The sequence below is a fragment of the Hordeum vulgare genome, chromosome 1H (assembly GCF_904849725.1).
Source record: "Hordeum vulgare subsp. vulgare chromosome 1H, MorexV3_pseudomolecules_assembly, whole genome shotgun sequence".
Lineage (NCBI taxonomy): Eukaryota > Viridiplantae > Streptophyta > Magnoliopsida > Poales > Poaceae > Hordeum > Hordeum vulgare.
Genome location: NC_058518.1, coordinates 9203387 through 9216558, shown reverse-complemented (window position 1 = coordinate 9216558; position 13172 = coordinate 9203387). Strand labels below are relative to the sequence as shown.

Below are 13172 nucleotides of genomic sequence, written 5' to 3'. Positions count from 1 at the left end.
TTTGAGCTAATTTAACATGGAAAAGCGCAAATGGGTGATGATTGAAAAGAAAAACAAAAATCACGGACCACTCAATGATACTAATCCGGTAGGCAGGCCATATCCCTCAATACCAAGAGCAGGCCCACTCAGAGCTGGGTACCAACTATCAAGAATCTGGATTGCCAGTCCACCCTTGATGATCCATTCTTCATTTTTCCACCTTGATCTGACCTCCGTTCGTTGATCTCTTCCTCCCAAGGTACTTGTACAAAATTAATTCTTGAGTTCTCCTTCAGTACCAGTGTTGTTATTATTACCAGAGGCTAGATCGATGTATGGTGTTTGGTTTGCTTCAGGCAGGAACATGGAGATGATGGAGGCGCCGGTGAGTGCATCACAGGGAGCCATGCGGTCCCTTCCGAGAAAGCTCGAGTCTTTGCTATCTGGACCCAATCAGGGGCTCCGGCCGGAGGAGAAGAAGAAGCTGCGCTTCCTCCAAGCAGATCTGCAGGGACTAATCGACAGCTACCTATTTGAGCCGTCGGAGGTGGAGTCCCCTGCCTCGACGGCCAGCTTCTGGATGAAGGATGTGCGCGACCTGTCGTATGACATCGACGACTTCATCTACGAGCTCGGCCACGTTGCCGTCAGCGGTGCCAGGATCGGCGCCGCCCAGATCCAGAAGGTCCCCGGCGTCAAGATCTCTCGGTTCCCGGACAAGCTGAAACGGCGACAGTGGATCTCCGACGAGATCTCGGGTTTCAGGACTCGCGTCAAGGAAGCAATTCAACGGCACAAAACTTATCTTGGTGGCTGCAGATGGCGGCCTAGCAGCAGTAGCAGTCAGCACTCTGCTCCATCACCATGTGGCCGGGCTGCCATTCGCCTTGTTGGTATGGACAGCCCCGTCGAACAGCTCTGCGGCTGGCTGGCTAACGATGGACAGCCGGAGCACAAGGTGGCGTCCATTGTTGGGACTAGTGGGGTTGGGAAGACCACCCTCGCCAGACAAGTTTACCATAAGCTTGGAGGCCAGTTCGAGTGCCGGGCTTTTGTGCAGGCATCGCCAAAACAAGACATGAAGATGCTCCTCACCAGCATACTCTCGCAAGTTCGACGGCACCACCTCCCCGACTCTTTCGACGTGCATAAGCTGCTTTTCGAGATCGAAGCACACCTGCAAGATAAGACGTAAGTTGTCTCTTTTGGGAGGTCATAATTTTATTATTGCGTTACTGCAAAGCTGTGTTCTTAAAATCTAAGGGCAGGGCATGTTCTCTCTCAAAGAAAATAAAAAAAATCTAAGGGCACGTTGCACGCCCATTTGAAATCGCCCCCTATAGTTGGTAGTGCTCTGGAATATGAATTGCCAGGTTCCCATGCCTAAGTCCAGTTGGTAGTGCTCTTTATCAATAGATGTCGGCTTTGAAAGATAAATGTTTTTTTGTTTTCGTTTGTCTTGTGTTGACCAATTTGTTGTTTTGCCGTGTCACACTGTCCAAATTTCTGTGAAATCCTGTCGAAATGCAACCGACATTGAGAAATTGCTGTTATTACGGTCTGATGTGCACATGTTTAGTCTAGGAAATTTCAGTTTAACTGAAACCCCGAATGCTTGGGTAACCGATTTTTTAAAGTTTTGTGCAAAATTCAGATGTCATCTGTCACTGACTGGACTTTCGTTTCGCTCCATGTTCAGCTTCGCCGCAGCATTGCCTCCGATATATTCATTGTATCCTTCGCTCTCCACTCTCTGCCCCAGTTCCACCCCCATTCTCCTCCTTTCTGCTCACCAGAATGATGCCAACATCAGTCCACCATCATACTAAGAGATGGTTCTCCTTATTGTTTGGTGCCATCTACCAGCTGGGATATTATTAATATTAACTGAGAACATAATATCAATGCTTTTTTTGCAGGTACATAATTGTAATTGATAATCTGCAGGCGTCATCAACCTGGGATATTATTAATCATGCTTTGCCAAAGGAAAATTGTTGCAGTAGAATATTGACAACCACAGAAGTTGATGCTATAGCTCAGACATGCTGTGCAGATACCTCCAAGTATATCTTCAAGAAGGAATCGCTTAGTGAAGATGAGTCAAGAGAACTGTTTCTAGGTACAGTTTTTGGCCATGAAGCCGGATGTCCTCAGGTTCTCAAGGAAGTTTCAAATGAAATTATAAAAAGAAGTGGTGGCTTGCCGCTAGCAATTATTATATTGGCCAGTCTCTTGGTAGGTCAGCCAGCGAGCAGCATAGAGCACTGGAATCACATAAAGAATTCACTGAGTTCCGATTCAAGCACAAATACTAGTTTGGAAGGGATAAAACAAGTTCTCAACCTTGGCTATGAGTATCTTCCTCACTATCTAAAAGCATGCATGCTATATCTGTGTATGTATGAAGAGGACTGCATAATCTGGAAGGATGATTTGGTGAAGCAGTGGATAGCCGAAGGTTTCATCCATGCAATGGATGGGAACGGTGGGAAGGAAGTTGCACGGAGCTATTTTGATGAACTTGTTAACAGAGGAATGATCCAACCAATGGATATCAACTGCAATGATGAAATTCTTTCATTCAGCGTGCACACCATGGTACTTCACTTCATTAGATACAAGTCCGTAGAAGAGAATTTCAGCATTGCATTAGATCATTCCCAGACCACTATAAGGCTTGCTGACAAAGTTCGTCGGCTGGCTCTCCACTTCGGCAATGTTGAACATGCCACACCGCCAATGCCGGCGAGTATGAGACTGTCACAAGTTCGATCTCTTGCCTTTTCTGGATTGCTCAAGTGCATGCCTTCCTTTGTGGAGTTCCGGTTTATTCAGGTTCTGATCCTTAAATTATGGGCTGACCCTGATAACAGGAGTGACAACTTTATTGGCTCTGATGACCTGAGTGGCAACATCACTGAACCTGATGACTTGAGTGACAATCTCACTGAACATGATGACCTGAGTTTGAATCTAAGTGAAATTTCAGAACTCTTCCGACTGAGGTATTTTCATCTTGATGCATGTCATATGAGTGTGGAGCTTCCAACCCAGATGAAACGGCTAAAAGATTTGGTGGCATGTGAAATTGATGCCAATGTAACTGCAGTCCCATCAGATATTGTTGATCTGCCGGGCTTGTTCTTCCTCAGTATTCCTAGTGAGGCTCGTCTGCCCACTGGTATTGGTCGCATGACATCTCTTTGCACTCTGGGCATAATTGACCTCAGCAATAACTCAACAGAAAATATTATGTGCCTTGGTGAGCTGACCAATCTCCAGGATCTTCGTCTCACATGTTCCACATTACAGGCTGATAACCTGGAAAAGAATTTGGAATGCTTGGGCTTGATAATTCGGAAACTAAGCAATCTCAAATGTGTAACTCTGGTACCTGTAGTCTCCTCTCATGTAAAAACTCAGGATGATGCCAGTTCTTCAAGGATGACCATTTCTTGGGACGGCTTCACTACCGTGTCTCTTTCTCCAGCCCTTCTTCAGAGACTAGAGTTGTCGCGGCGCTGCTTCATCTTGTCCAGCTTACCTGAGTGGACCAAGGATCTTACGAATCTTGGAATTTTAAAGATGGCTGTTAGCAAGGTGTCAAGCGAAGATGTTGTTATTCTCAAAGGATTGCCTTCCCTCACCGCTCTCTCACTGTTCGTATGGACCGCACCCACAAGAAGGATCATCTTTGACAATGAGGGATTCTTGGTTCTCAAGTACTTCAAGTTTGTGTGTGTTGCGCCATGCCTGTCTTTTTTGGATGGAGCAATGCCCAAAGTCCATAATCTCAAGCTAGGTTTTAATGCTAACAGAATGGAGCAATACAGCCTGGTAGCTGCTGGGTTTGAGCACCTGATTGGCCTAAAAAAGATCTCCATAAAAATTGGGGGAGCCGGTGCTGATGAATGTGATAGAAGGTCTGCACAGTTGGTGTTGACTGATGCCATTAGCAAGCATCCAAACACCTCCATCATCAGTGTACAATGGGTCAACTCGAAATTTTGTGGTGAACAAGATGTGAACGCAGGGGAATCGAGCTCGTACCAGCAGGATACAGGTAATCTTCTCTTTCCCTCTCATTTGACTCTTTGTCCCTTCAACTCAGTTTGTTGCTAAACGTCTTGACCACCACTTGTTTTTGTTACTTCATAACATCGAACAGTGTTCATTGGAATGGAGCTGGTGGCTGGTGCCATGGTTAGCCTGATCTCCAAGCTTGGCAAATTGCTTACGGAGGAGTACAACCTGCGCAAGAGTGTCAAAAAAAATGTCGAGTTCCTCCGGAGGGAGCTTGAGATCATGCACACTGTCCTCATCAAGGTTGACGAGGTGCCGCGGGAGCAGCTCGACAGTCAAGTTAAGATCTGGGCCGACGAGGTCAGAGAGCTCTCCTACAACATGGAGGATGTCATCGACAAGTGCCTCGTACGGGTTGACAACATTCAGTCTCACGACAATGCAAACGGTTTGGAGAGGCTCATGAAGAGGATGATTGTCGTGTTCAAGAAAGGCAAGAATCACCATCGAATAGCTAATGCGATTACGGAAATCACGGAGCAATTCCATGAGTTGGCTGCTAGGCCTGAAAGGAACAAGGTTGATGGTATTACTCCTAATCCTACATAAGCAATTGTTCTCGATCCTCGTCTACGTGCTCTGTACACAGAAGTGACGGAGCTCGTTGGCATCTCTGGGAAGAGGGATGAAGACATCATGAGATTGCTTTCCATGGAGACCGAAGACGATGCCTCTAACAAGAGACTCAAAAAGGTCTCTATTGTTGGATTTGGAGGGTTGGGCAAGACCACTCTTGCTAAGGCAGTATACGAGAAGATTAAAGGTGATTTCGATTGTCGGGCATTTGTCCCCATCGGTCGCAACCCTGACATCAAGAAGGTTTTCAGGGATATCCTCATTGAACTCGGCAACTCTCACTCAGATCTTACGATACTTGATGCGAAGCAGCTTATGGTCAAGCTTCGTGAATTCCTCGAGAACAAGAGGTATGCATCACCTACATAGAAAACGACACAATTATGATATGTTTGTTTCCTACGTTATTTGTACAACTAATAGTGTATAAAATATATTTCACGTCACACCAAAGGGTTCAGAATAAATTTTTCATTCAGGTCACTTTTGCTGATATGTTGTTTGCACTAAATTGTAAATGTTAGGATAATCCTTGTGTCTTGTAGCATAGTAGGTCCGTTTAGTTTTCCTTGTGTCCTGTAAATGTTAGGATATATGTTAAGATAAGCCTGCTGACTTGCAGCATGTAGCAGCAGCCAACTCTGTTTTGTCATAGCATGTCATGGTCTGTCAAGTTCAAACCGACTTATTCTGTACCTTATATATATAGCATTATGCAATACAAGCAGCTGCAGCTTTTTTTCAGCAGCCTAAAAACAGAGTCCAAATCAGAGAACTTGTGCTCTTGCCACTGACAGTAAACCATATAGGTGCTAAATTTCAAAAGTATATAAGTATATATCTTCGACCCTCCTAACCCACTTCATCCTAAAATCAAGATTTTGATGTGTGCATCTCGCACCAAGGGCTACCCTTGAATTTTCCTAAGATACTGTATGTTGGATTGATGACAAATAGGAAGTTAAATTACGCCCTTTATGGAAACTTGCTATCAGCAATATGCACAAAAGGATAATGCCATACAATTCGAGTCTCCAGGACGTTTATTAGCGGCCATATAGTAAATTGGTGGTCCAATCGGTACTTGGGTCTTTCCAATAGATCTACCTAAACTATAGTAATATTTGAAATGTTGTAACTAATTAAATGTTTGTCTATGTATGGACGTTGATCCAGCACTTTGCTCTTTGTGTTTTACTGCTTGAATCTTAAATTTGTATTCATTTTGTCCACCATCTAATTGGCAGTTCACAATACATACGTCTAAATCAGATTGTCAAGATTGAGACTCATGCTTCTTATTAGTTTGTTTCTGAACATACACATTGTAAATACATAGTTCCACATACATATATTCATATGGCCCATATAGCTTTGCCAGTTCAATAGACCTTACACTAATACTCTGAACTGACTTAGGTACCTCGTCATAATTGATGATATATGGGATGAAAGCTTGTGGGAAATCATCAAGTTTGCTTTCTCCAACAGGAATAATCTAGGCAGTCGGCTAATCACCACAACCCGCATTGTCAGTGTCTCCAATTCATGTTGCTCGTCAGCTGATGATTCAGTTTATCAAATGAAACCTCTTTCTCTTGATGACTCCAGAAAGCTCTTCCATAAAAGAATATTTTCCAGCGAGACTGAATGTCCAAATGAATTTGAACAAGTGTCTAGAGATATTCTAAAGAAATGTGGTGGGGTGCCACTAGCCATAATTACTATAGCTAGTGCTTTGGCTGGTGGCCAGAAGGTGAAACCAAAGCATGAGTGGTATATTCTGCTGCAGTCCCTTGGCTCTGGACTAACAGAAGATAACAGTTTAGATGAGATGCGGAGGATACTATCTTTCAGCTATTATGATCTACCTTATGATCTGAGAACTTGTCTATTGTATCTATCTATATACCCAGAAGGTAGTGAGATTGGTAGAGATAGACTGATATGGAAGTGGGTGGCCGAAGGATTTGTCCACCCTGGAAATCAAGGGACAAGCCTGTTTTTGCTCGGATTAAATTACTTCAACCAGCTCATTAATAGAAGTATGATCCAGCCAATATATGATCATTTAGGCCAGATATCTACTTGCCGTATACATGATATGGTTCTGGACCTTATCTGCAACTTGTCACATGAAGCAAAGTTTGTTAATCTATTGGACGGCACCAGGAATAGCATGTCTTCACAAAGTAATGTTCGTCGTTTGTCCCTTCAGAATATAAATGAAGATCATCCAGCTAAATCTCTCACAAATATCATGAGTATGTCACGAGTGAGGTCAATTACTATCTTTCCAACTGCTATTGATATCATGCCAGCTCTTTCAAGGTTTAAGGCTTTACGTGTACTTGATCTGATGGGATGTAATCTTGGGGAAAATAGCAACCTGCAACTTCACCTCAAGGATGTAGGACATTTAATTCACCTAAGGTACCTAGGTCTATCACGTACCAAAATTAGGGAACTCCCGCCCAAGATAGGAAATCTGCAGTTTTTGGAGGTCTTGGATCTTGGAAACAATTATATAGATGAATTGCCGCCCACTGTTTGTAATTTGAGAAGATTAATCTACCTAAACATTTATCCCTGTAAGGTGGTTCCAACTGGTGTGTTGCACAATTTGACATCCATGGAAGTGCTGAGGGAGATCTTGGTCCCTCTGAACATTATTGCACAAGAGCTTGGCAACCTGGCAAGGCTGAGGGAGCTTAGGATTCACTTCAAGGATGGTCATTATGATTTGTATGAAGGATTTGTGAAGTCTCTGTGCAACCTACATCGCATGGAAAGTCTAAGTATTGATTGCAATTATGGAGAAACATCTTTTGAACTCATGGATCTCTTGGCAGAACGCTGGGTGCCTCCTGTACATCTCCGCGAATTTGTGTCACGGATGCCCAGCAAACTCTCTGCACTGCGAGGGTGGATAAAGAAAGACCCCTCGCATCTCTCAAACCTCTCAGTGTTATTCCTCTGGCCAGTGAAGGAAGTGCAGCAGGAGGACGTGGAAATCATTGGGGGGTTGCAGTCCCTTCGCCGTCTATGGATGAAGAGCACCCAACAAATACAACGGCTGCTAATCATCCGTGCAGATGTGTTCCTCTGTATGGTAGACTTTGGGTTGTATTGTGGATCAGCAGCGCAGATAATGTTTGAACCAGGAGCTTTACCGAGGGCTGAATATGTTAGGTTCAGCCTTGGCGTGCGGGTGGCCAAAGAGGATGGTAACTATGGTTTCGACTTGGGCCTGCAGGGGAACCTGCTCTCCCTTCGGCAGCGTGTCTGGGTTAATCTGTATTGTGGTGGAGCGAGGGTTGGGGAGGCAAAGGAAGCGGAGGCTGCTGTGAGGCACGCCCTCGACGCCCATCCCAACCATTCCGCGGTTGAAATTTACATGTTCCCGCATATAGCAGAAGGTACTCACGCTGCACCCAACTAATTACTCGTGCATTTACGAATGTGTTCTCTCATGAGCGCCTGACCTTATTACTTTCTGCATTGATTTGATCTCTAAATCTCCCAAGGTGCTCAAGATGACGATTTAATGTGATTACCTGGTTGGAGGATCGATTTCTGATGCAGAGTGACTGGCATTGCTTCAGGTGTGATCTCAATCTGTACATATTTACTCATCATATTATTCTTGACCTTCCGTTTTCCATCTCTAGAGCTCAGCTTGTCATTGCATTGTTGAATTGTGCTTCTCTAGTAGCTACTGAAATTATGAACAGGCAAAGGTAATTTTACAGAAGTTTCTTTGGCATAAGAATCTGAGAAAAATGCACTTGGCACAATTTACCCTTTTGCAGTAGAAAAGAGTCAGTGGATCATACCTTATTTAATTGTTCGATTGCTCGTTGTACTTGGAGGGACTATGATTGCCGTGTGCTTTTTGTTTTGGTACAGTTCCTGTTAGCATTGAGGGATTGTGCGATTGGACCATGAATTTCAGGGTGGTTCTAATGTGGAAGTGACAGTTATTTGGTCTATTTGAAAAATGAGAAATGATGCTTGCTAAAGAAATATTTTTCATATGTACCTCAGCCGTGTAGTTGCTAAAGTAGCGTTTTGGATGTTCTGTTGGTCTAGCTTACAGAGGAAAGCCTTGCGTTGTGCAGGTACCAGGGGCGTGCAGGTTACTGCTAGTGGCGTCTGAGATGTTTCGGAAACGTTGGGTGGGCACCAGTCATGCAAATATTTGAAGGATAAAAAGGTTCCGAGTTTCACTGGAACTTGTGTGATGCACTCCTTCTGATGGGATGACTGGTTTGTCGTTTGCATAAAGAAATGTTGCTTGTTTTTCTTCTATTGGACCAAGTAAAATTGTTGTAGTAAGTTGCTCTGTTTTGGATGAGAGCAATCGTTATTGCTGTTACATGGGATGGCTGGCCCATGCCGTGTTGATGCTTTTTTTTTATCTGAACCGGACAAACCTGAGGGTGTATTATCATCTATACTATTAATAAAAGATCAAACGTGAACTTCTCTAAATACACACAGCTATTACACCCACAAAAAACAAACACCAATCAGCACCACACAATTAGTCAACAAATTGCAATCTAACGGCCTTTCATCATCCATGCACCACGACGGTGTGCAGTTACCAAATTCACCAAAGGCTGACCGTGATTCACCTCCTTACAGCGAGCAAACAAAAATAGATTCACCTGTTGCATCTCTCCGCAAAAAAGAGAGCCAATCAACTACAGAAATTTAGCCACAATTAACGGCAACTAACACGTCCTCCTCACACCATACGCCGCAACCGCCCGCCCTGTCCTGCACCATCGCCTCCGCCTCCCCCTTCCCCTCCCCGTACGCCTCCGCCGCCGTCGCGAACTGTTGCCGCGAGCAGCGTCGCCATCGCCAGCTGAGGATGACCGCATCTCTTCTCGCCCCGCTCGCCCCCGCCCTGCGCACGGCCGCCGCCGCTCCACTCGCCCGGCTCGCCGACGCCCCCACCCCGCGCACGACTGTCGCCGCTCCGCTCGTCCCGCTTCGCGTGCCCCGCACGGCCGCCGCCGCTCCGCGCGCCCCGCACGGCCATCGCCGCTTCGCTCGCCCCGCGCCGCCAAGGATAGGGGCGAGGCGCAGGGCACCGACCGCGACGTTGCGGTGAGCACCTCGGACGCTGGTCGACCAAGAGCAGCACGCCCCCGACACCTGCTGCTGACTGCCATCGCGGACGTCGGCGACGCTGGATTGCTGGCTGTCCTGCATACGTATATTGAATAAATACTACCGTGAGCCACCTTTTGTCATGGCCGACATCTATGGACTGCAGTACACCGGATCGTTGCATTTGAGCCTAACCGTCTGCGCACCACCTAGGGAACTTCCCTGGTCAGCCAAATCCTTGTTCTTCCCTGGCCGTTGGTAAGGGAAAGCACCGAGCTCTCCTTCGATACCCCCTCTAATGTCAACAAGCAGGCAGCGGAGGCCTCGGCCACCTTGCAATGCATCAGTTTGTAACTTTTTAGTCAGTCAGCGATTGGCAATTGCTTGTGGAAATGCCTTAATGGGCTCACGATTGAATTTTTTATGTAGGGGCTGATGAAGCACACAAAAGGAATAAGAGGCATATGATGTTCTGTTGTACCCAGGTTCGTCATTGCCGCCGAATGGATACGCCCGAAAAGTTTCCCTTCACATATGGTCTACCGTCTCAAGAATTGTTTTGCAATTTAAATCATCCTCTTGCAACTGAAAATAGGAGCCCTAAATCTGGTTGTTATACAAGTCAACTAATATAAAGGTTTGAATCTGCATAATTGTAAGCTATCAACATGTCAGTATTCAATGGAATTTTTTCTTTAGCGTGGTCTCACACACTTGCAAGTTGCAACCTGCCAAAACACTCATGAGAATATCCAGAAGCAGAATTGGGGTTCGTTTCATTTCCTCAATTATCACATGTCTTGTCATTGGATTTGAATCTAATAGAGTTATATCATACATCTAAAGCTCTTACTAAAGCCTGTCTATTTGAATAGTTCCTACTATCTTTTGGTTCCCAATTTATGCAGACATCTGCAGATATTTTGGCCGGAAAGCATGCATGCTTGTGCTTCTCATGTTACTAGCTAATAAATGCATCAAGTCATGTGCTATAGTGACATAGTACCATTAGTATATCAACATGTGTTGTAAGAAATGTGTTCATCCCCTGATATATTTTTTCCTAAATTTTGCATAGAGATGCATTTTTGCTTTCATGGGTCGAAGCCAGCCTGATGAGTTTGCTCACATACTGAAATTTATTTACAAGACATTATAATTGTTTGGGCACTATGCATGGGAGAAGTGTGCATTTCGGTAAGAGATTATATAATTGATGCAAAGATGTGTGATATTTGTTTTAAAAAGAATGTTTATTTATGAAGAGTGACATTTCAAATTATTTGCACGAGGCAAAAATTAGGTATTATACACAGAGTTGAGGAGTATTCCTATATGGTAATATGAGTTTATGGTTAGCTAACTAATTAAGTGGCAACTAGGGCAAAGAGGAACCGTGCCATTTTTCTGTGTTTTTTATAGTATCACACAACGATGCTAATGGAGGTTGAAATGTAAATTCTCATGGATGCATGTCTATATATTTGGTTCTTTCAAAAAGATCATCCGCAACATTAAGCTAGCAAGGACAATAGAGCTATAGTACATATACACAGGGTTGAGCAGCATATGCTAATATGAGTGTGCTTCGCCAGCTATTTTTAACCTTGCTTTTTTGTGTTTTTTGACAGTATGACATTGCGATGGTAATGTAGGTTGAGATGTAGATTGGGATGTGATTCTTTTTCCATATTGTTGAAAAATAAAGAGCCCAGTGGTAGGGATTCAATTCACTCTGTTTTGGATGCAAATATGATACACTTTTAGAGACCACACATCTTGCCAAGGAGAAGAAAGGCATGTCCTATAGTTGAGCCTCGAGCTGTACCAACTCGCCTGCATTGGGAAAAATATCAAATAGACTTCTTCGGGAAGTTCTACCGTCATGCTGAATTTTCGGATTACTATGGTTTTGAAAAAACTTTGCTGCCAATCTAAGAATGAGTTACTGTGGTTTTAAACCCTGATGATGAAATTTTCAAAGCATCTTAGCATTTATTTTTGTGTATTAATGTATTTAAAAGGTGATGCTTTCTGTCCATTGTTGATTCACAGTCCCATGTTTTTTCGCTTCAACGACCAAATGAGTCAGATTTACACAGATGCTCCTCATGTGTCAATGAACATATGAATGTGGATGATGGTTCTGTAGCCATGACAACATTTACATCATATTTTGAGTACCTATGCTTATGGTTCTTAAAACGTATGAAGTTCTTGTTTTCTCTCTACATTGCTGATAGAAATTCGAAAGCAAGAATACTAATATTATTGTGTGCAGTTTATGCTGATGATATCATATGCTTAGAAAACCTACAAAATCTGTAGTCCAGCATATGGTGTTGTTGCTATCGTAACATCCATTCAGGTACATGACATAAACATCTCAGACCACTTTTTCGCAATGCCAACTTGTTATCTTTAATTGTAATTATAATCCTTTGGGAATTTAGGATGCAAGGGATAGTATTTCATCAAAGATGATTTTTGGCTTTAACGCAGAGGTGTGATTTTTAGGCTGGAAGAAACTTCATCCATATGTGCTGGCCCACGAATAATTTATCGTATTTGTACAATGATTTGGATATACTGGAGATGTTTACTTGAACAAGTATGTTATCTGCCTTTATTATCCACATAGTGGTTCTAACAATACTCATGAGACAAATTTTGTGGAACATGTTCTAACAATATCTTCATGTAGAAACTCTGTTGCAGCGAATGTTATCATTTCCTACACAAAGACAGATCGTTGGCTGCCATGAACTATCTCGGCTGGATGTGCTGTAGCCAACACACACACGAAACACTTTGAGGTACGTGCATATCTATATTGCAACACTTTAGGACCTAATGAAAGTAGGATGGACAGGAAAACATGTCATGTTTAATTCCAACAGGCGATGGTGTGCTAGACGATGGAGATAATTTTTCATTCACCGTTCATCACATCTTTCAGACTTCCAACTGCTTATTCAGGTGAAGCACTACTTCTACGTTTCTTCTCTTTTTAGCTAAGCCATCATGATAGCTTGCAGTTCAATGTTGTGATGGCATTTTGATGCTTCTTCCCAATATGAAAGTCTGCAATATATACCTTGCCGTTGGTAGGGCTGGCTGGCGAGGATTGTGATTTTGACGGTTGTTGTCAACGTTGAGCACTATACTATTCATGTGTTCAGTTATGACATACTAGCTTATGTAATCAATCATTTCTAAGCCAATTTTATTATAAATTACGGCACAAAAATGACGCTTGTAATTATGTTATTTGTTATTTCTCAAATCAGCTGGCAAAAATATTTCCATATTCATGAAACTCGATATCTGACAGTCAATTAGATTGATCAGTATTTATTTTGCATCGAGATCAATCGGCACATGTTTCAGTCACTCGGTGTCGC

The 13172-nt window shown here is 43.5% G+C and overlaps 1 pseudogene; it reads left to right on the top strand.

Annotated features, from left to right (window-relative positions):
• Positions 1 to 237: 237 nt before the first annotated feature.
• LOC123440745 lies at positions 238 to 9133 on the top strand (annotated as a pseudogene).
• The last annotated feature ends 4039 nt before the right edge of the window (positions 9134 to 13172 follow it).